Genomic DNA, 22803 nt, shown 5'->3' with positions numbered 1-22803 from the left:
GCCATTTTTGTTTACAGGTGTGTTGTGTGTTGTGTGCATGTGTCGTTATATATTATGCAGAAAAAAATTATTCAGACTTTTGACAAATTGCGAGAGATTTCCCTTTAATAAATATTAACTCACATTTTCATATACATATTTCAGTGAAAAACATCGGCATTGTTAGCTCACCTGGTCCGAAGGACCAAGGTGAGCTTATGCCATACCGTGGCGTCCGTCGTCCGTCGTCCGTCCGTCCGTCGTCTGTCGTCCGTCGTCCGTCGTCCGTCCGTCCGTCAACAATTGACTTCTTCTTCATAACCACTGATCAGAATTTGACCAAATTTGGTCAGAAGCATCCCTATGGGTAGGGGACTCAAAATTGTACAAATGATGGGGCTGACCCCCCAGGGGCCTGAGGGGCGGGGCCAAAAGGGGTCAATTTGGCTATATTGATATAAACGACTTCTTTGAAACCGAGCAAAGGATATTGCTCCTATTTGTCTGGAAGTATCACTATGGGGTGGGGATTCAAAATTGTACAAATGGTGGTGCTGACCCCCAGGGGCCTGAGGGGCGGGGCCAAAAGGGGTCAATTTGGCCATATTGATATAAACGACTTCTTCTCTGAAACCGAGCAAAGGATATTGCTCCTATTTGTTTGGAAGCATCACTATGGGGTGAGGATTCAAAATTGTACAAATGGTGGTGCTGACCCCCTAGGGGCCTGAGGGGCGAGGCAAAAATGGGTCAATATAGCTACCATATTGATATAAAGGACTTCTTCTCTGGAACCGAGCAAAGGATATCACTCATATTTGCCTGGTAGCATAACTTTGGGGTGGGGATTCAAAATTGTACAAATGGTGGTGCTGACCCCCTAGGGGCCTGAGGGGCGAGGCAAAAATGGGTCAATATAGCTACCATATTGATATAAACGACTTCTTCTCTGGAACCGAGCAAAGGATATCACTCATATTTGTCAGTAGCATCACTTTGGGGTGGGGATTCAAAATTGTACAAATGATGGGGCTAACCTCCAGGGGCCGGAAGGGCGGGGCCAAATGTGGTCATTTGGGCTATATTGATATAAACAACTTCTTCTCTGAAACCGAACAAACGATATTGCTCATATTTGCCTGGTAGCAACACTATGGGGTGGGGATTCAAAATTGTACAAATGGTGTGGCTGACCCCCGGGGGACTGAGGGGCGGGGCCAAGAGGGGTCAATTTGGCTGTATTGATATAAACGACTTCTTCTCTGAAACCGAGCAAAGGATATTGCTCCTTTTTGCCTGGAAGCAATCACTATGGGGTGGGGATTCAAAATTGTACAAATGGTGGTGCTGACTCCCTAGGGGCCTGAGAGGCGGGGCAAAAATGGGTCAATAAAGCTATATTGATATTAACGACTTCTTCTCTGAAACTAAGCAATGGATATCACTCATATTTGCCAGGTAGCAACCCCCTAGGGTAGGGATTCAAAATTGTACAAATGACAGGGCTGACCCCAGGGGACCTAAGAGGCGGGGCCAAAAGGGGTTATTTTGGCAAAATTGATATAAACAACTTTTTCTCTGAAAATAAGCAATGGATATCTTTAATATTTGACTGGTAGCATTCACTTTGGTTAAGGATTCAAAATTGTACAAATGATGAGGCCGACCCCCTGGAGGCTGAGGGGCTGGGCCAAAAGGGGTCAATTTGGCTAAATTGATATGAACAACTTCTCTGAAACAGCTCATATTTGAATATTAGCATCCTATTGGGGTAGGGATTCAAAATTGTATAAAGGAAGGAGCTGACTCCCAGGGGGCAGAGGGCAGGGCCAAAAGGGGCCAATTGGTCTAAACAAAATCTTCTCTGAAACTAAGCAATGGATATCACTCACATTTGTGTGGTAGCATCCCTATGGGGTCGCGCCAAAAGTCAATTTCATTTCATGGATTAATGTACCTTTTGGCATTTTTAGTATTAAAATAAAACCAATGTACATGTACCCATATAAAATGCTTATGATATATATTGACATAGCAATACCAGCAACAAATATACTTAAGCATCATTCTTGTTTCATATCTCATGAAACCAGGTGAGCGATACAGGCCCTCTGGGCCTCTTGTTCAAAAGGTGGTACACTTCTATAATATATATATGGAATAATAATAAGAAGAAGAACGGTACGAAAGAAACTGTTTTACTGTGATGCCGCTTTAAAACCTACTTGTATGAGTATAAGCATTGTGAGACTAAAAAACGAAGACTCAAAATTGTGGAAACATTCCCACACTCTAATGCTAAGAGAGTATCGCATTCAAACATTAATAGAGTAGTAATATTTTTTACAGACATACCTCAGAATATAATCACTTGGATTCAAATATGTTGTCAAATCTCTAAAGTGCGAACTCTGGAAACATTTCAGAATGTTATTAACAACAAAACCTAAAAGTCTGAAAATATACATATATACAAATAGGGAGACACCTCTAGACTCGACTAACTGCTCCATCTAAGGCTCAAACAATTGGAGACTATGGAAACACTTTTTTAGATCTACACCGTTCTGCTACATTCCCAGACACAAAACTCTACTACTAAAAACAGTATATACGTGACTCGAACCATCGGAGACTATGGAGACATTCCCAGATACAAAAAGTGTCTACTTCATCAAAGACTTAAACCATTGCTGACTGGAGACATTCCAAGACCCAAAACTGTCTGCTTCATCCAAGACTCGAACCACTGGTGACATCCTCGGACCCAAAACTGCCTGCTACATCCAAGAGTCGAACTACTGGTGACACCTCAGACCCAAAACTGTCTGCTACATCCAAGACTCGAACCACTGGTGACATCATCAGACCCAAAACTGTCTGCTACATCCAAGACTCGAACCACTGGTGACATCCTCAGACCCAAAACTGTCTGATACATCCAAGACACGAAACATAATGGACTATTGAGACATTCCCGGGCTCAAAACTGTCTGCTACATCCAAGACTCGAACCACTGGTGACATCCTCGGACCGAAAACTGTCTGCTACATCCAAGACTCGAACCACTGGTGACATCCTCAGACCCAAAACTGTCTGCTACATCCAAGACTCGAACCACTGGTGACATCCTCAGACCCAAAACTGTCTGATACATCCAAGACTCGAACCACTGGTGACATCCTCGGACCCAAAACTGTCTGATACATCCAAGACTCGAACCACTGGTGACATCCTCGGACCCAAAACTGTCTGATACATCCAAGACTCGAACCACTGGTGACATCCTCAGAACCAAAACTGTCTGATGCATCCAAGACTCGAACCACTGGTGACATCCTCAGACCCAAAACTGTCTGATACATCCAAGACTCGAACCACTGGTGACATCCTCAGACCCAAAACTGTCTGATACATCCAAGACTCGAACCACTGGTGACATCCTCAGACCCAAAACTGTCTGCTTCATCCAAGACTCGAACCACTGGTGACATCCTCGGACCCAAAACTGTCTGCTACATCCAAGACTCGAACCACTGGTGACATCCTCAGACCCAAAACTGTCTGATACATCCAAGACTCGAACCACTGGTGACATCCTCGGACCCAAAACTGTCTGCTACATCCAAGACTCGAACCACTGGTGACATCCTCGGACCCAAAACTGTCTGATACATCCAAGACTCGAACCACTGGTGACATCCTCAGACCCAAAACTGTCTGATACATCCAAGAGTCGAACCACTGGTGACATCCTCGGACCCAAAACTGTCTGCTTCATCTAAGACTCGAACCACTGGTGACATCCTCAGAACCAAAACTGTCTGATGCATCCAAGAGTAGAACCATTGGAGATTTGTTTGTTTTTGTTTAACGTCCTATTAACAGCCAGGGTCATTTAAGGACGTGCCAGGTTTTGGAGGTGGAGGAAAGCCAGAGTACCCGGAGAAAAATCACCGACCTACGGCAACTGCCCCACGTAGGTTTCTAACTCGCAACCCAGAGGTGGAGGGCTAGCGATAACGTGTCGGGACACCTTAACCACTCGGTCATCGCGGCCCCATTGGAGACGATGGAGACATTCCCAGACTCAAAATTGTTTGCTTCATCCAACACTCAATCCATTGGCGGCTCGAGGCATTCCCATTCTTCACGTGGACGTTGAACTTTGTGCAAATTGTACAGATTATTAACCAAACATTCTTAAATCTTAAATTCTTAAACTTTCCGACGATGTAATTTTACCAGTGGTTTATCGAAGTTGTACCGACAGTACTTCCTCTCTGGAATTTGTGTTACTGATGTGGTACTGTGATGGTTCGTAGATATGGACATTTCAGTCGCATAGTCCATTAGCTAGCATTGGTGGCTGTGCGGTTGAGTGTCGTGTTTGTACACATGATTTGAGCAACGTCGAGCGTGGTCAGCTCTTGGATACCACGCTGTTGTTCCCCGGTGCACGTTACATCTGGTGGTAACGAACGGGCCTGGTATCCTGTAGGGTGCCCTCGCACAGCAGGTGAATCACAGTGTTCCTAGAGACTTGTTGACTAGGGGGTCTGGTTATGAGATGGAACAGCTATAACAGCAAGAGGAACTGTGATTGCTGAGGATGCCAGGTTGAGCCCACGGAAGCTTCGGGACGAAGCTTATTGGCAAAGGTGATCAAGGGATGGCTCATGGATATGGACATTTCAGTTGCATAGTCCAAAGCTAGCTTTTGTAACTGTGCGGTTGAGTGTCGTATCTGTACAAAGGAGTTGAGCAACGTCGGCCTTGATCAGCTCTTGGATACCACGTTGTTGTTCCCCGGTGCACGTTACATCTGGTGGCAACGAACGGGCCTGGTATCCTGTAGGGTGCCCTCGCACAGCAGGTGAATCACAGTGTTCCTAGAGACTTGTTGACTAGGGGGTCTGTTATGAGATGGAACAGCTATAACAGCAAGAGGGACAGTTGTGTTTGCTGAGGATGCCAGGTTGAACCCATGGAAGCTTCGGGACGAAGCTTATTGGCGAAGGTGGTAATGTGATGGTTCCTGGATATGGATATTTAGCTGCATAGTCCAATAGCTAGCTTTAGTTGTTGTGCGGTTGTGTTGGTTTGGTTTATTTTGTTTAACGTCCTATTAACTGTGCGGTTAAGTGCCGTGTATGTGTGCCGAAGTTAAGCAACGTCGAGCGTGATCAGCTCTTGAATTTGAGACCGCTTTGTTGTACCATCGGTGCACGTTACAATATTGGAAGGCCAATAATAATCTTTTTCATTTGACTGGTACTGTCTTTGTCCACACAATTTAGATGGGGAAAACTTTTCTAAGGGGGACAAGACAAATATCATTTTTCGAAAAATAACCCAACTTGAATTAAGTCGGCAAAAGCAAAGTTGATCTGGTGGATGCGTGTCTTCAACACTAAGGCTATCGTTGACCAACATGAACCACATGCGCTGGCATATGCAATATAAATTTTAAAAATTCACGATATGGCAGGGGTCCGAGTACTGTGAATAAATGTGTTTTTTAGTCAATTGAAGTGAGGTGGAATGCTATTTTGCATGTGACGAAGTTGCCAGCCTTATAGTTTTCACAGTAACCAGACCTCTGCCATATCATCAATTTTGAAAATTAACATTTGATAGGCAAGCACTAGTTTCCACTGTACCCAGTCCCTGTCATATCATTATTTTTTAGAATTAACATTCTATACGCAAACGTCTGTGCTTAGGAGTGTCAGCCGAGTACATGGTATAACTAGAATGGATGTGGCAACTACCCAGGATCCACCACCAGATGTCTACTAATGACTCGCACAGATACAGGAATACGGGATAGTGCTATAGGTTTACAGTGACCAATGATGTGGAGTCTCAGAAATGTGACGTGAACCATTGTCGGACAGGTGTTACACTTCAGCTCATTTTCCTTTTGACAAAATACCAGAAGTCAGAAATTACCTTGGACCGTTTCCCCGGCAGTCCCGAGTCCGAGTTGGCCGAGACACCAATGCCGAGACAACCATCTCCCACGGATTGAGCACGGGTGGAATAATGATCCCATACCATTGCAAGGTATTAAACTTATTTTTCCTGAGCTGATACTATCCGGTCGAATCTTTCTAAACAGTCTGTTTAAAGTCTCAGATTATTCTAATCATCAGCGAAACAAACATTGTTTATCCACTGTCGAAGTCTGACATGACCCTGTTCAAAATCCTCGGATGTCAATTTTCTGCACAACTTGCATTTTGCTCGCTCAAGTACCTTTATTTCTTCTTTCAGACATAATTTATAGTGAACATGTTTCACAGGATTTAGAGTATAAAAAAGCTTTGCAATCTCAAGACATCGAATACAAATCACATATATTTCTCAACACAAATCACAAGAAGTAGAACACAAGACACAAGATCGCCGTAGTGGACCAGACCAAAGCCATACATATGTGGCTGCAATCCGTATTGATGTTGTTTTAGGATTGGACACAATGCTGGAGGTGGCTTATATATCCATACTTCATGCGACGTATTTACCACTGTTTACGTCCATGCCGCCAAGACTAAGACGTCGTAGTTTTAGTACCGTCGACCCTAGTCACCCTGGAGACAGCCATGTAATACCTGTAATATAAAGGAGTGTGGCTGATCCATAGTCTACTCTTAATATATTCCTTAATCAACGGTATAACGGAGATATCGTATTGTTACTCGTGTGGTAAATCTCCAAAATAGAGTCTTCCATATGGTTTCACATTTGTTTTGAAAGAGGGCTACCATGTTCCTTTCTCACATACACACATGTAATAGGGATAAATGCTATTCAAACTTCACTGCACATCACCGATACTTCAAGGGTTACGTTCACTTTCGCTCTCTGAACCACATCCTCGATAATTCAGGGGTTACGTTTAATTTCATTCTCTCTACCTCTGGAATATCACGCATGGCAAAACTGAAGATTTGTATCAGTCATGGCCACCCTGTAGATCAAATAAAATGACCAGTTTGATCCTAAATCATGTACATCAAGCAATCGGCTGGCTTTGAACTTTGCTGTTGCTCCTCTTTGGTCGCAAATTAAATGCATCAACTCTACGATTGGTCAGGAATATTTCCCCGACACCAATCAAATGGCTAGCTGTGTGTCTTTAATTTTGCCATGACAGGGGTTTAGAAAGCGAAAACACCCGAATACAGGTGTGTTTTAGTTCAAAAGGTGTTTTAGTTCCAAGACTAACACAAAGGACTAAAACACATCTACGTGAATTCAAGGGATATAATCGATTAAACATGTTATTTTTATGTATAGTTAATAAACTAAAGAGAAATTATAACACTTATATGTCAAATTACTCACATGTAGAGTGGGACACAGAGTAGGCATATGACGGCCGCGAGAAGGAAAACAAACCCATTCATCCACCCCACCGTGGCGAAGTACAGAGTGTTGAGACCGAGTCCACTACACAGGGTTCCCACACTCTCCACCACACCAAGCAGAGAAAACAGAAAACCTAAAACAAATAGTTATACATGTTGTAGAAATATGTCGTGCAATGAGTAGACCAATATCTGGCTCTGGGTATTGTTTTACCCAAATGATTGTTAGGTATTTAACGTATTTACGGAATCATCGCGATGGTCCCGAGGCCGTAATACGAGTATTGGATTTGACGATTAAAGCCTCTCTATGGTTTTGTTTATAGATATATAACCTAATTAAGGTGAACTCCATCATCCCTTATGTAATTGTCTTCATGCAATTCACTTCAAACCTGCTCAGCTTATGTATGTAATAAACATCTAAAAAAAAAAACATGAATCAAAAACCCTGTGCGCGCCAAAAACATGGGTTTGTTTATCCAATACCAAGTGGCTTTTCACGTGTAACCTATCTTAATTTGTTGTCTAACAGATTCACCTTAAGTCTGTATGGCCCAAAGTTTCATGAGCATGATTGCGATTTTGAGACCGGTCAGAAGGACGGTATGCGGACGAAAATTCTGGACTTTGTCATTTAATGTTTGCTCTCGTTATTTTCTGAAAAAAGGAATAACAATATAGATTTTGATAGTGTTGTCGTTTTCCTAGGAATATACAGAAGGAATATTTCTCTGGTACTAGTATCATATAGATTCATCTTTGTCCGTTGTTCTGTGTAGCTTAATTTTGAGACTGATTTGAAGAACACGATAGTTACCAGGCTAAATGACAGAATTCTTTGAAAAGACAATTAAAATGAACATCATACGACGTTAAGTGTCGTGACATAAATAATGTAGTGAATTAGTTACCTTGTTTGTCCGGCGATATTACTCCGGACATCATGGAACTGGTCAGTGGATACCCCACGTCTCCTAAAAAGTCCACAACTGGTACTGAAACATATTCCAAAAGCAATATGTTGTTATACCGGAAATTACAAATGGACAGGGTATTAAACTTTCTTGTTGAAAATTACAGAAGCAGTAATGATTTTTATTTTTTTTTTGTCTCCGAAATGCCATGGTCAGGATACAGAACCCAAAGCCTTCCTCACTGGGACCGGCGCTCAATAAAAGACTAAAATTGAAGGCAATATTAGAGGAGACTAGAAAAACGATAAGATCCCAAATTAAGTGTCGCATCTTATGATCATTCTTGCGCCCTACCTGCAGGGCAATTTAATAAATGAAATAACCCATGTGCCACTAGCCCAATACTGTATATGAAAACTTAATGCATATGAAACTTATTAACTTTCCTCCCAACAATGATTGGTGTACACTGAATGTGGGAGTGTTTTGGTGTTTGAATTTAAAAACATACCACTAAACACCATCAGATCATTGCTGGCAAATGTAAAAATGAAATACGAGGCAGCAGTCAGTATTGTCCCAGTGGTGACAATGGCGACGTCACTAGCACATTTCTGAAACAATCCAACCAAAAACAGGCCAACCAGTTTACAACCCGTAATCATGGACAACAGCCATCCGATCTTGACCGATGTCCAACAGAAAGGAGAGTCCAGAAGGAACAGAGAAGCCACTGTAGTTATCCCCAAATCGCGCAAACATGTCAGAATATAGGCGACGAGAAGCACGCCCTGTAACGTGCGGGTAGATCTGGTGGTCTCTCTGTGGACTTCCACGGCGATGTGCTCCGATTGCTCACAATGCTGAATGGCGAGATCTCCTCCATTACGTTGTTGTCCAGAACCAGATTTCGAAAAACAGAAAGCAACAATAAAGAACGTACACACCATAGTACCGATTGCAATGATATAAATGAAAAACTGTCCTACATACTGTATGATATAGCCAGCGGCGAGCTGACCCAGTAGAGATGACGATCCTCTGAAGAAAGAAACAATCGCGAAGAAGAAGGTTCGATCTGTTCCTGGTACAGTTATGTCAGCAGCATAAGCGTTTGACGTCTGTGAAATGACGGTATATGTTCCCGATAAACCATACAAAACGAAACCAGCGAAGCTTATATCGATGTCCAAATCGAAATGAATACAAACTGCAATGAAGAAGTATTTCGAAATGGCGCCAGCAATGGCTGTGAACAGGCCTAATTTTCTACCGAATTTATCCGTCAATCTGCCAATCACAAGGTTTGAGAAAATTGCCGGGATATATGCAGCCATGAGAAAATACGTATTGATGGTTGCACTCCGTTGTTGCACTAGTACATCAGTGCTGTTTGCAGCTGTGTAGTTCACTGTACATCCGACAGTTTTTGCTTGTGACAGGTTAACCCCCATGTCCCTCACCACACGACTGCGGACGAGTTGGGGCCATGCCTCGTCGTCCATCATTATCGCAAAGTAGTAAAGGTATACTACAAAACATATATATACACGCTGTAGGCAAGTACCTCCAAAACATTTTTTACCGGTTTCCACATTAGTGACCGGAAGTAATAACGGTTCTGCTTCTGGTTCTTTTTCTAAGTACTGCTGTGGAAAGTTTTCATAATTCATAGAGCCATTATCCGTCATATTATTTTCTGTATGATGCTGAAAACTTGCCTGTCTGGCGGCAACCGGAAGTTGTTGAGGTTCTGCATACGAACATCCCGCTGTATACTTGTTTGTTCCGTTTTCGGTAATATGCGGAATATGTGACAGTTGATTGGTGTTTTGTTCATCAGTTATACCTTCGGGCAACTCCTGTATTAATAACGCCGTCCTTTCGTCAGAACATGACACCGCCTCCATTTTTTTCAGAGATGGCTAAAGAACTCCAATCGTTATCAGAATCGTTCTCCTGATATCAGGGTTAATGACCTATTATGATCGAATAGGGATGCACTTGTAAGGTTAAATGTAGCAGCGGGGTCGTTGTAACAGTGAATGACCTATTTGATAAACCCAGGCCTATGTACACTCTATAGGTATTAGCTTAGTATCTTAGTGACTTTGAATAATTATTTCTTCCGTACATGGATCTTTTTACTCCATAGAGATCTTTCCTATGCATTTCATTTCCAATACTTGCTATACGTCCGTCAAGTATTGTCCTGGGTATTAAAATAGAAGTTGTCCGTCCTACAAAATCAATACATAACCCCCACCTCCTACAGAATCAATACATAACCCCCACCCCCTACAGAATCAATACATAACCCCCACCCCCTACAGAATCAATACATAACCCCCACCCCTACAGAATCAATACATAACCCCACCCCCTACAGAATCAATACATAACCCCCACCCCCTACAGAATCAATACAACACCCCACCTCCTACAGAATCAATACATAACCCCCACCCCCTACAGAATCAATACATAACCTCCACCCCCTACAGAATCAATACATAACCCCCACCCCCTACAGAATCAATACATAACCCCCACCCCTACAGAATCAATACAACACCCCATCCCCTACAGAATCAATACATAACCCCCACCCCCTACAGAATCAATACATACACCCCACCTCCTACAGAATCAATACATAACCCCCACCCCCTACAGAATCAATACATAACCCCCACCCCCTACAGAATCAATACATAACCCCACCCCCTACAGAATCAATACATAACCCCACCCCTACAGAATCAATACATAACCCCACCCCTTACAGAATCAATACATAACCCCCACCCCCTACAGAATCAATACATAACCCCACCCTCTACAGAATCAATACATAACCCCCACCCCCTACAGAATCAATACATAACCCCCACCCCCTACAGAATCAATAGATAACCCCCACCTCCTACAGAATCAATACATAACCCCCACCCCTACAGAATCAATACATAACCCCCACCCCCTACAGAATCAATACATAACCCCACCCCCTACAGAATCAATACATAACCCCCACCCCTACAGAATCAATACATAACCCCCACCCCCTACAGAATCAATACATAACCCCCACCCCCTACAGAATCAATACATAATCCCACCCCCTACAGAATCAATACATAACCCCACCCCCTACAGAATCAATACATAACCCCCACCCCTACAGAATAAATACATAACCCCACCCCCTACAGAATCAATACATAACCCCACCCCCTACAGAACCAATACATAACCCCCACCCCCTACAGAATCAATACATAACCCCACCCCCTACAGAATCAATACATAACCCCACCCCTATAGAATCAATACATAACCCCCACCCCCTACAGAATCAATACATAACCCCACCCCCTACAGAATCAATACAACACCCCACCCCCTACAGAATCAATACATAACCCCACCCCCTACAGAATCAATACATAAACCCCTACCTCCTACAGAATCAATACATAACCCCACCCCCTACAGAATCAATACATAACCCCACCCCCTACAGAATCAATACATAACCCCCACCCCCTACAGAATCAATACATAACCCCCACCCCCTACAGAATAAATACATAACCCCACCCCCTACAGAATCAATAGATAACCCCACCCCTATAGAATCAATACATAACCCCCACCCCCTACAGAATCAATACATAACCCCCACACCTACAGAATCAATACATAACCCCCACCCTCTACAGAATCAATACATAACCCCACCCCCTACAGAATCAATACATAACCCCCACCCCCTACAGAATCAATACATAACCCCCACCCCCTACAGAATCAATACATAACCCCCACCCCCTACAGAATAAATACATAACCCCACCCCCTACAGAATCAATAGATAACCCCACCCCTATAGAATCAATACATAACCCCCACCCCCTACAGAATCAATACATAACCCCCACCCCTACAGAATCAATACATAACCCCCACCCCCTACAGAATCAATACATAACCCCACCCCCTACAGAATCAATACATAACCCCCACCCCCTACAGAATCAATACATAACCCCACCCCCTACAGAATCAATACAACACCCCACCCCCTACAGAATAAATACATAACCCCCACCCCCTACAGAATAAATACATAACCCCACCCCCTACAGAATCAATACATAACCCCACCCCCTACAGAATCAATACATAACCCCCACCCCCTACAGAATCAATACATAACCCCCACCCCCTATAGAATTTAGACACATGATATTTTGCGCCAAAGGGACAACGTAATCGAGCTAGTATCAAAATTGGGTAAAATGACGAGAAAGCATTAATGCAATGTCTGTTATCTCGGCAATGTAGGCAGATCCAGAGATAATCAGTTCTCTAGTAAATGAAATAAATGTCTTTTAAAAGTGAGCACGGTTAAGGCGACCATATCTATGACAAGAGATTCTCGTAGGCCTACAGTTCACTATGACTTCACTATGATATACTTTGGTAACCGGATAGATACCTCATATTAAAGTGTTTTGACAATTTGGATGACACGACCATTGATTATCAGTAGAGGACTGAAGATGGAGAAATTGTACGTTATATCGTACAGACAAGATTGGCGATAAGATCCGTCATATTGTAGAATATTCTATCGTATTAATACGCTCTCGGTGAGTTTATTATGGATAGTTTGTCCCCTATAAAGAATCTTGTACAATGTGTATATATGTGATGTATTATTTCTCAATACCTTTGAGTTAAGTTTTGATATGAGAACCTAATGACGGCTTATTCTGATTCACGCTTTACGGCGTCCTTAAATAACACCCAATTCTCGTGTAGTATTATTTGATATTCAGGCAAACTCTGGGGTCAGTTAAATGTATTACACATTGTTCTTTGCATAGAAAAGGAGTTTGGTTTCAAAAGACGCGTTCAGATTAAAAATATTTAAAAACTATAAGTTTAATATCAGTATTCAAACTGAGTATACCCTGTTTAACACTATAGTATTGCTATTCAACGTCAGACGAGCTCATCCATGATACAGTCAGTATACTTCAATCGTCGTGACGGGCTTTCATTAAAATCTTAAATACATAATTGAAGTTGTCTGATTGTAATGAAGACGTGGAGTATTTAATCCTGATGTATTTGATATCCAAGGTCCCTCGCGACAGAGACAACAGTAGGGGTGTATTCACTGGCACTGTAAAAAGCTAGCACGCCATTCAGAATGCATCAGAATTAATTAATCAAATATTGAAAACTTGAGAAACTGTAAACCAACTTGGCACAAACGTGATTTGATCAGTGTTTATCAAAGTGTGCGGACTTGTGGTGATATTTAACGTCAAGACAAGGTAAATTGTATTTCTGTACCTATTATCTTATAAATTATATATTTTAGCTTAAACAATATCATTCATTTAAATACACTGACACACTATATAACAATACAATAACATCTATTAGCATGATTGGAAAACAAGGCGTAAGCTTACATTACTGTATTTTTTGATAATTTTTCGTATGTCTAACACTCACTTATAACCATTGCTTATAGTTCATCTTCTGCGACACAAACTTATCAATATTAATTGAATATGTGTCGCGTCCATTTTAAATAAATGACCTGTCATGATGGTTCTTTGTTCACGAGGTTTGCGATGTACCTACATACTGATTGCCTTTGACCAATGACCATGTATTCATTAGGGACCTATAAACGTTCCCTGCCTGATATATATCTAAACGGCTGTCCAACACACAAGGATCAACATATGTAACGACTTCCTCACTTCCGCTATAGTAACGTCGCCAAGAAAAGATGCGTTTTGTAGGGATTTAATCACCATGGAAACCTGACAGTAATCGATTAATTTTGTTCTTTGCTATGGCGAAAAGCATTAAATCCTCTAGAATCTGTATCAGATACCAAATCGTGTGTACAGCATAACTGGTTATGAGACGTGATATTTAGGAATCCGTGTTTCATGGGGTAGAAGTAACAATATGGAAAGATGTGAAAAGTGGTTCTAGATAAACCTTAAACGCCTCCCGGAAAATGTATGGAAAGTTTCCTAAAAAATGTTTCCATATTATATTTTGATAAAATGTGCTCGAAAGTGCCTCATATGACTTGTAATAATACTCCGAGGAACACTTGTTATGACTATCTATGACGCCACTAGTATGGTGTTTACACAGGCAAAAGTGCCACACATGTGCCACATGCGTAAAACGCATGAAAATCATATGAAATTTACATGCGTGGTTAAGCAGAAAAGAGCACGCGCGTAAATCGTGCGTTGAGTTCATATGAATATCATGCGTAATACGCATGTGTCTCGTATGTAAATTTCGACATGCGTGGATCATGCGTAGCTACATGCGTAAATCATGCGTATCATATGCGTTAAACGCATGTAAAATCTGTCGTGCGAGAATCGTGCGAATCAATACGCATGTGGAGGAGACGAAAAGAGCTACGTGCGTATCTCGTATGTAAATTACGTGTGTAATATGCATGAAAAGAGCACATGCGTAAATCACATGTCCTCTGAGAAAGTCTTGAATTGTTCTAGAATTTCTTCAGAAATGTACTAGATCATTCTCAAACAATTCTATTACCACTCAGAATTTGTCATGTCAGGGTCCACAGTGGCCGAGTGGTTAATGTGTCCCAACATTGTTCCATTATAACCTTCACTTCTGGATTGTGAGTTTGAAAACCACATTGGACAATTGCCAGGTACTGATCATAGATCTTTGGTTTATCTCAGGTACTCAGGCTTTCCTCTATACATTCAACACCTGACATCCCTTTAATGGCTGTAAACAAAATAAAGCAAACCAAACAGAACAATGTCAGATGCCCAATGGGCATATTATCTTAAAGTCTAATCAATAATAACAAGATGAAAATTTGTTATTTAGAATCAAAAATATAATTCATTTAATACTTGCTCATGTAAAGTAAATCCATACAAAACCAAGTTGCACTGTAAATAATTTATAGTTTAGAATGTCAGTTTATCTTATGGTAAGAAAGATCAATACACATATATATAAATATTAAAAACCACTATCCATGTCCTTGGCCTTTGCATTACTGGTATAACTTGTATAGAGAAAAACATCACTTTTTCAACAAGACGGAGATTCTGTTGTCTTATTCATATTGTTTGCCTCTCCAACAGCATTACTTCTAGTTCCAGAAATCACTTTTGTTGCATGGATATATTATACAGAATCATATGATATACAGTTCATTGAATCTTTTTCCTTGAAGCTTAACACTGTTCACATGGGTTTCAAAACTGCCGAGCCTTGCCTGCTGTGACTGACTGACTGTCCATTTGCCGAAAGCAGAAAACAGTTTCACTATGTTGCAGATCTGTCTTTCAGCTTCTCCAGATGTCCACCTTTGTTGAAGTTTCTGTAAACAAAATTAAAAGAAAAAAGTAATCAAAATTGGTTTTTCATGGTACATTCACACATGATGAACGATATTTAATTATGAGATGATAATCAAAATCTCAATAATATGACTACATTACTTTTCAAAATTAACTAGAACTGTCGCCAAGATGGCTGACTTATACCCCCACAATCTGCAATGGTGAAATGGAAGGCTTAATAAGATAACCCAGTAACATAGTGACCAGTTGCCATAGCAACCACATTTAAAAAAAAAGAAAAAAAAGAAACAAAAGTGGCATGCACATCTACACATGGTCCTCTATATTTGTGAAAAGTTTCATTGAAAGCGGCACTTTGGTTTAGGAGGAGTTGTCTGGACAAACTTAAAGTTATGGTTCTTATCGGAAAACCTGTTTATAGTGACCAGTTGCCATAGCAACCATAATTTTGACAAAATGCGTCTACGGACGGACGGACGGACAGACAACCTGATTCCAGTATACCCCCCCCCCCCCCCCCCCCCCCTAACTTCGTTGCGGGGGTATAATTATTTTAGAGAATTAATCACTGAATCATTGCAATGGCAGTATCATATACAGCTTTATGAGCAGAGGTTAAATGCCTTCCCTATATAAAATAAAGTAAATTTTACCCCTTCTCAATGAAGACGCTTGACCGCAGGGTTATGAAATTTACAATTTCGGTAAAGGACCTCAAGACCTTTCCATCTACATCTTTGATACAAAGAGTATTTGATTTCAGCTTATCTGGGAGTGGAGAAAAAGATTTTCAAAATTTCAGTCAATTTGACCCTTTTTGACCTGCCCCTCAGGCTTCTCTGTTGTGAGTTTGAAACCCAAGTGGGGCAGCTACTTGGCACTGACCAGAGATCAGTGAATCCCTCGGATTAAACACTGGGTTTTCCAGCGTTCCTTCTCCTCCAAACCTGGTACATCCTTAAATGATATTGGCTTTCAACAGGGCGTAAAAAGAAACAAAACTGACCTGGACGTTGGAAAAGTCAAAGACAGTGCTTACACATTGATGTTTCATATTTATTATAGAAAATTTATAAAAATTATCACATTTCTTTATGAGCTTGACATGAAGGTAACAGTGATTAAACAAACAGCAGTTGGTTAAGTGTCCAAATAAATAAGTATTTTTTAAAGATTATTATGAAGTTACAAGACATGTGTGATTACCTAGACTTGAAGCTGACAGGAGTTCTTACAGCTGGTGTCCCTCTAGGAGCTGGATGTTGAAGATATCTAAAACAAAGAAAACAAAATAGTTTTCAGAAAATAAAAACATAAATTCAGCTTCATTTAATCATTGATATCAATTTGTTTGCAAACTGTATGAATAAATAAATGTTTTTAACCTCTTATATGGTAGCAGTACGTGTATACCAGTTTTAATAAAATATCTAACAATTGCAGTTGTATCAAATAAGTGAACAAGAGGCCCATGGGCCTTAACGGTCACCTGAGATTTGAAATATTTCAGTTAATTTAATTGACCATTCTTGGCCCCATCCATCAGCCCCAAGGGGTCAGTCAGTACCAATATGTGCATACCATCAACTGCTATCCCAAGCTGATAATGTTAATGAAATCAGAATGAATTAATTCCAATAGAAATCAAACAAATCATAGTCAAAAATGTGATTTCCCTATATAAACTATAATAAAATTTACCCCCTCCCAAGGGGTAGATGTGTGACCACAGTGTCATGAAATTCATAATTTTAATTAAGCACCATAAGCCCCTTCCAACTATGAAGAGTATTTGATTCTACCTTATTTAGTTATTTGGGTCTTGAGAAGAGGATGTTTGAAATTTTTAGTCAATTTGACCCTTTTTAGCCCCGCCTATCTGCCCCTGGGGGTCAGTCAGGGCCAACATGTGTATACCATCAAACTGCCATCACAAGCTAATAATGTTAACCAAGTTAGAATGAATTCCAATAGAAATCAAACAAATTATAGTCAAAAATGTGATTTCCCTATATAAACTAACGTAAAATTTACCCCCTCCCGAGGGGCAAAATGTGAGACCCCTGGGTCATGAAATTCATAATTTTGGTAAAGCACCATAAGACCCTTCCATCTATGAAGAGTATTTGATTCCAACATATCTGAGAGTATATAACTATATAGAGAAGAATATTTTTGAAGTTGCAGTCATTTTGACCCTTTTTAGCCCCATACCTCAGGCCCCTGGGGGGTGGGGACCATGTAATTCACAATTTCGTTGACCTTTAGCCAGATTTCATTGAATTTGGTTCAGGGGTTTTGGAGAAAAAGTCAAAAATGTAAATTGTTTACGGATGCATGACGGACAACGACAGGCAAAAGGCGATAAGAATACCAGTAGGTCACTTGAAATTGAGAGAATAGTTCTGCAATATGAAATGAAAACCATATTTTGTGAAAACTTTTAAAATATTTCAATTTAGTTTTTCTCAAGAGGGAAATAAACTGCGCTCTGAGGCCTGGAATTGAATGCCCTTTCTGATGTAAATATTTGTCCATTGCAGTGATGGCCACATACATTGTGAACTTTTTACATTAGTCCCTGTGCAACTAAGCCAACTATATTTTACCTGTGTGCAGATGACATTTCAAAGAATTGTGATAATTTATTCCTGGTCATTGTTCGAATTTGTCAAATAATTTTCTGTAATACCTTTGTAAATAGATGAAATCAACTTGAATTCAAAAGTGTACAAAAATGTACATGGTTCCTCACCCAAAATAACTGAATATGACTTAATTGAAAATATTTTAGTATCAACTTAGCTTTCTCCACATTGATTTCTTTTTATACATGGCAAAAGATATAATTTGGCTCTGTCCAAAGATATAGTCTCAATCAAGGTCAGGTCAGAGACTTCAAAACAAATAATTTCAAATTTTTAGCATTTGCATATGATGTAATCATGTTTCATTAAAAATTTGAATAAAAAGTCTTATTTGAAAAAAAAACATGTTGATAATGTGAGATTCATGAAGCAAATCATTTGAATAGTTAAATTTGATCTTTCAAAATTATTCCCATCACACAACACAGGCTGAAGTTATTCAATATTTCATTTCGAAATCAATTTCAAATCTTTAAATTTTCTTATTTAAACAATCATTATGACCAGGGACATATCCCTGATATCATGTATTGTAGTGACAGGACCTGATGCATGAGGAACTTTCCAGCTTGCAGTGTCATTTCAATAGTTCTACAAATACATGTAATTGAATGATATAAGTTCAGAAAAAAATTATGCAAAACAAATTAAGAAATGATGCAGTTCTCTTGTTTGATTCAAAAATATAAAGACAATGCTTTAAAATTTATTCCAAAGAAAGATGTTAAAGTAAAAAAAAACTTCAGTGAAATTCCCAAAGGTATAAAGAATGTAAATTCACCACTTCCAAAAACCAACCTATAGCCGTATACCCGTTATTAGTACACATTGTTCACGTCCAGGAAAATTAAATAGGCCTATAAATCTACAGTCTGAGGTACAATTTGCCTCTGGGCAGCAAACTATGTACAATTTACCTGTAAAACGGACCTGTTGGAACTACATAATTTTCCTTTCCCACTCATTCAATATATATCATAGTATGACGTGTCACTCTTACATTTTATGTAACAGATTATGACGTGTCACTCTCATGAATGTAGGATGGTTGTTCAAGCCAATTTTAAAATCATAAATTCAAATGTTTAAACTTTTAAAAAATGACATAAGGCCAACTGCAGTTAGTGTACATGAAAGCTTGATAAGAATTTGCTTAACTCATACATGAAAATTATATTAATCAATGGATGTAAAAGTTCAAGGAGTAGCAGTGTGCAGCCAGCTGGGATCGAACCATCGACCCCGGCTTACTGGTCCACTGAGCTAAAGGGAAATTCCCCCTAGCTGGAAGCTAGAAGGCGACCATATTAACTATGTACAGTATTTACAATTAAAACCCGCCTGCTACAGTGATATACATGTACATATTGACTTGACTTCTCATTATACTCTTTACATATACTTCCATTACAGTATCAGAGATATAAAGTAATAGTAATCATGATATCATTAAGAATAGTTAACTCATAAATGTATATTTGAGTATCAATTAGTGGTTTTAAATGTGAAGTTGACTAAAAGTTTTCTACTCCAAATATAAAAATTAGTTTGAAGAATATTATTTTGACCATTTACTGTACATTTTTGAGTGTTGTAACACGCTTTTATACTACATCATAAATATTTATTTCCCTATTTGAAGAAATGCATGAAATTGAAATATAGATTATTTATATTAAGTTAAAAATGCCAGGTTCAAAGTCTGCATAAAGGACGTTTTATATATTAGTTATTAGGTAGAGTTAAATTGTTGGAAATGAGCATGACTATGAGTCGCATAAATTTCACATCTTCGGAGTTCTTATTCTATGGCAACCTAGCTGGGATACCTGGGACAATCATATCATTTCAAAAGTGTAAGATAGCTAGTCATAAGCTTAAGTCTGTACCGGTTTACTTTATGAGCTTGGTAAAGGTAAGGTGTGATGACCAGTTTCCATCTAACAATTAAGGGGATCTTTATCTAGTTTATATGACCATGTACACCTGTCCAGATCTTCACACCTTATAAGGTAAACTTGGAAGGAGGGGTCATTATTGGGGTCAGTGTAAGTCACACCCTTGTGACCTGGAAGTGTGCGTGTGTAGAGGGGGGGGGGGGGGGGGGGGGGGGGGGGATTATTTCTTATATAACTGGCATAAGAACTCCATGTATGACCTTGATTTAATGAGGCAGGAATAACATGAAAACAAAAAATTACATTAGATGCATTTTTAGTATCTATAATCCAACTAAAAATGAACCAACAAAATAATAAGATGATAGGCCTATACTGCATACTTTAAGATAAGTTACATGTTTTATGAGTAGTATACATATGTATATCTATGCGAGCGGTTATAAATCAAAATGTATTTCAATATTCTGCTCGTTCACGAGAAAATGTCCGTGAGCACACGTGCGGTTTTCTGTACATTTGTGACCTCAATCTGGCGATTCCCGTTGATATTTTTAGACGTTAACAATCACTGAGAAAGCTAGCCACAAAAAAAACTAAACCGGCTAGACCTATCAAAATCTAAAATTAATTAAATTTGGAGAAAAAAGTATTACTACAGTAAATATAAAATAAACGGGATCTGTTCTTCGTGCATATTTAGCGTCGCCTGTTTACATCAATGTCAACAAACAAGTTTACTTACAAGTTACAGTCAGCGGTACTGGTACTGCCGATGAGCTCGAGGCTACGGGACTTTGCTTGACATTCTGAACGCTGGGTTGATTATTTTTTGCACGCGTGCTTGTGCAAAGCAACATACAATCATGACAAAACATCCATATCTTGGAACATCGTCTCTGATTTTCAGATATTGTAAGAAATACTGGCAGTGACAGTAAAATACAACACAGCCCACCGAAATACAACTTCAATGAGACAGGCGCAGCAACAAACTTGGTGACGTCACTGGTGACGTAACATCCGGAGTAGACCCTACTGAAAAAAACAACACACACACGCATTTCACTTACCTATCTGTTATCTTTGTCCGCCTCGTTGGTTACGTGAAGGGAAAAGGATTCGCCGTGAATCACAGATATGTTCTCCGCCACGGACTGCGCTAGCGATTGTAATTCTGATTCTGGTTTTCCGGTTTGTAAGTGACAGTACGACTAACCACCCGAATCCAAACGCAATGGACCGAAAAGACCACATATCATTTATTGTGTTTTCTTCTTACTTAGTTAAAATTAATGAAACTGAGCATATTATTTCCCAAAACCTGTTATTCAATTCAAAAAATTATTATCTATTAATTATAAGCGGTAAAATATATGAAAATAAATGTTGACATTGTATTTTTTTTTCTTTTCGCTCCATCGTGTACTGATTAGGTTAATTAGGCCGCCCCGCCGGTAGCAATATGGCGTCGAGTCAAGTATGAAATTTTCACTAGCGTAAGCGAGGGTCTATGCGGACGAATTAAAACACCTAGATGGGACTAAATATGTGTTCTGAGGTAAATAAATATCTCATTTATCTATATATGTAAGCTAGGTATTATGTCACACCCGATTTTATTGTATTTGCACCAAATTCTTAGCGACACCAAATTGTTTTCATATCTAGTGGTGCGCTCTGGCCCTGCACCAGACATGGTTGTGATACAGTGCGTGGACGTGATTTTTCTTGTCGGCTCAATATTAACTGTCGCCAACATTACATTAGACAACAAAACAATCCAAATAGATAATAAATAACTAATAAATGAACAAATCAAACATAGTTTTGATAAATAAAATGTGTTTTATCTTTTATTTTCTATCTTGTCGGTGATTCAAGCCTCTTGTCGGTAGATCTATTTTTCTTGTCGGCTCAATATTACCTGTCACAACCATCTATATCAGACCACAAAATATTCCTAAATAAAAAAAATCAACAAATCATAGATTGTTTTAATAAATAAAAACTATTTTATCTCTCATTTTCTTTCTTGTCGGCTTCTTGTCGGTAATTCTAACTTCTTGTCGGCTCTTGTCGGTAAATCTAGTTTCTTGTCGGCTCTTGTCGGTAACTAGTGAGACCGACTGATTTATGTGCATATTTTGTCAATGTCTTTATGATCATTAAGTGTCGATTGTCAATTTATAATAAAAGATGTAAACATTTTCATTTAACAAGATTTCAAGATTTTTAAAGATACACTCAGACACATGTGTAACATGAGGACATTTGTGACAAACAATAGAAATAAGCATGAGCAACAAGAGCAATTATATAGCTACTGTTAATTAAAAAAATGGTATCATTATGCATTCATGGCTTCTTTAGTCGAACTTAGTCAAATTAACATTGGTGTATACCAGATATGTTCTACTATATTGACCTGGTAATCTTGATTATTTGAATTTATTTAGAAAAAGAAATACATATGTACAGTACTGTATATATGTATTCATGTTTCTTAATCTATACCATTTGAGTTAAGTTATGTATAAGTCTTGAAATTTGTTTTCAAGTTTAAAAGAAT

General features: G+C 39.5%; 1 protein-coding gene and 1 long non-coding RNA gene across 2 annotated transcripts in view; one reads left to right on the top strand and one right to left on the bottom strand.

Moving 5' to 3' along the window:
* The first annotated feature begins 13521 nt into the window (after positions 1–13521).
* LOC117324098 overlaps positions 13522–22803 on the top strand; it is a 33526-nt gene continuing 24244 nt past the window's right edge. Inside the window, exon 1 of the mRNA XM_033879754.1 lies at positions 13522–13624. The gene's annotated coding sequence lies outside the window, so the exon portion shown is untranslated. The remainder of the gene's footprint in view (positions 13625–22803) is intronic.
* Positions 14904–21267, bottom strand: LOC117324099. Its single transcript, XR_004531892.1, has 3 exons — positions 20977–21267; positions 16892–16957; positions 14904–15702 (listed from the first exon to the last, which is right to left on the bottom strand). It is a non-coding gene; the product is annotated as an uncharacterized LOC117324099 (long non-coding RNA).

This window comes from Pecten maximus, chromosome 3 (genome assembly GCF_902652985.1).
Source record: "Pecten maximus chromosome 3, xPecMax1.1, whole genome shotgun sequence".
Lineage (NCBI taxonomy): Eukaryota > Metazoa > Mollusca > Bivalvia > Pectinida > Pectinidae > Pecten > Pecten maximus.
This window is presented reverse-complemented; position numbering and strand designations above follow the sequence as displayed.